This window comes from Alosa pseudoharengus, unplaced genomic scaffold, assembly GCF_046254945.1.
Source record: "Alosa pseudoharengus isolate Yale_2024_CS ecotype anadromous, Long Island Sound unplaced genomic scaffold, YU_APseudo_1.1 YU_APseudo_1.1_scf_2, whole genome shotgun sequence".
Classification (NCBI taxonomy): Eukaryota; Metazoa; Chordata; class Actinopteri; order Clupeiformes; family Clupeidae; genus Alosa; species Alosa pseudoharengus.
In genome coordinates, this window is record NW_027468663.1 from 51,655,704 (window position 1) to 51,658,203 (window position 2,500).

The following is a 2,500-nucleotide window of genomic DNA, read 5'->3' on the forward strand; positions in this document are numbered from 1 at the left end:
GGTGAAAAGGCTCTCCTGCTTGCGCTGTCTCAGGGAAGCACAGAGATCCATCAGGAGTGCTCTGGTGTCTGAGAGGTGGAGAACTACTCACACTTTACAATGCCACTAGGTGGAAACAGAGAGCTTCTCTTCCTCTCTCTCGCACAGAGAGTGTGTGTGTCCGTGTCCGTGTCCGTGTGTGTGTGTGTGTGTGTGTGTGTGTGTGTGTGTGTGTGTGTGTGTGTGTGTGAGAGAGAGAGAGGAAAGTATTGGAGAGAGAGAATATGTGTGTCCGTGTGCAAGTCTCTGTGTGTGTGTGTGTGTGTGTGTGTGTGTGTGTGTGTGTGTGTGTGAGAGAGAGAGAATATGTGTGTCTGTGTGCAAGTCTCTCTCTGTGTGTGTGTGTGTGTGTGCGTGTGTGTGCGAGAGTGAGAATATGTGTGTCTGTGTGTAAGTCTCTCTGTGTGTGTGTGTGTGTGCGTGTGTGAGAGAGAGGGAATATGTGTGTCCATGTGTGCAAGTCTCTGTGTGTGTGTGTGTGTGTGCGTGTGTGAGAGAGAGGGAATATGTGTGTCTGTGCAAGTCTCTGTGTGTGTGTGTGTGGGTGTGTGTGTGTGTGTGTGTGTGTGTATGTGCGTGTGTGAGAGAGAGGGAATATGTGTGTCTGTGCAAGTCTCTGTGTGTGTGTGTGTGTGTGTGTGTGTGTGTGTATGTGCGTGTGTGAGAGAGAGGGTATACGTGTGTCTGTGGAAGTCTCCACAATTGTACTTGTGCTTGTGTTTGACAGGAAACGTCTGGAAGTGTAAAATGGTTGCTAAGCGGTTACTAAGGATACATAAACTCAAGTGAAGTGAATGTCAGCTGAGGCTCTGGAGAATAACATCAGAATTCAGCGTTTGGGTTTCACACAGGGGTCTGAACATAAGTCAGGCCCACACACGCCTCCCTGCTGCAACCCTCCTTCTGAGTCATTCTGATGAATACACTCCAAGCGCTCCTTAGATCACCTGGAAGAAAGCGTCGGCTCTGCACAACACAGCAGCCCAGCTCTTCAACATGCCCTCATGCTGCCATTGAGCTCAGCACAACATTAGACTGGGTTTATATAGCACACAGGAGAACTTGTCATGCTACATTAGGTGTGTGTGTGTGTGTGTGTGTGGACTGAAGTTTGTTCCAGGAGGCTCTGTTGCTATTGACTGTGCATCAGCAAGAATTCATCATCAATTCATTAGTTCATTTTTCCACTCATTCTTCTGCATCTCTCTCTCTCTCTCTCTTTGTGTGTGTGTGTGTGTGTGTGTGTGTGTGTGTGTTCTGATATGCCTCAGTGATTTTGTAGGTTGCTCTGAGAGATGAAAGAAAAGAGTCTAACTGTTCAAGATGTACCCATGTTCACACACACGTGCACGCACGCAAGCACGCACACACACACACACACACACACACACACACAGAGTATGGGTCTGTTTACTTGTTCTCTTCTTGGGCCGCCAGACTGACCTGAGAAGTTGTGTGGGAGAATAAAAGGAATGCAGCCATTAAAACATGCATTATTACTGACATGACCTGCTTACATAACACACAGGGGGCAGTGTGTGTGTGTGTGCGTGTGTGTGTGTGTGTGTGTGTGTGTGTGTATGTGTGTGTGTGTTTGCACGTGTGCATGTGTATGTCCACACGAGGACCTATGTGTATGTGTGTGCAGTTTCTCTGTGTGTGAGGCTCTATCAATATCTATGTGAGATGAGATCAATCAGATCTGATCACATTGACTGATCTTTAGATGCAGGGAAATGTTGTTTATATACTGATAACCTTGTGTGTTCTTGCTGGAAAGACATATCCTGAGAACCTCCCTGTGTCTGTGTGTGTAGGTGTGTTTGTGAGTTTATATGTGGGGGACTCAGGTAATTGTGTGTGTGTGTGTGTGTGTGTGTGTGTGTGTGTGTGTGTGTGTGTGAGAGAGAGAGAGTTTAGATGTGGGAGAGAGGCATGATGTTAAATGATAATTGTTTCATTAACAAACACAAGCACACACACAAACACGGCACTACTGATGGATGCCAAGTTTGATTGTTTGGTTGCCAGGCGACCCTGAACACACCCCTGGTTATTTACTGGCTAATGCTGAGGGGGAGGGGGCACGCTCGGGTCGGTATGGCAACCAGCCAACATCAGCCAATCTGTGTATAACTGATATTTAATTGACAGAGCGATAATAACGGACACAGAGAGAGAGAGAGGGAGAGAGAGAGAGACAGAGAGAGAAAAAGAGAGATGAAGGGAGAGAGAAATAGAGGGAGAACCAAAGGGAGAACAGCAGTCTTTCCTCCCTCTCTCTCTCTCTCTCTCTCTCTCTCTCTCTCAGCAAATCGGCTATGGCATCAGAGGCCTTATACATTAAAGTAACGCAGGTGATCAGAAAGTGATTGATGTTGCTTTCACAACACTGGCTAGAGCACACACCTAAACAAACAGGGGCCTGTGATGGAGTGACAGGCTGAGCGAGAGTGAGAGG

The 2,500-nt window shown here is 47.2% G+C and overlaps 1 protein-coding gene across 1 annotated transcript in view; it reads right to left on the reverse strand.

Moving 5' to 3' along the window:
- The window catches only part of ndst3 (N-deacetylase/N-sulfotransferase (heparan glucosaminyl) 3), a 58,158-nt gene that overhangs the window by 10,409 nt on the left and 45,249 nt on the right, over positions 1-2,500 (reverse strand). The window lies entirely within an intron of this gene.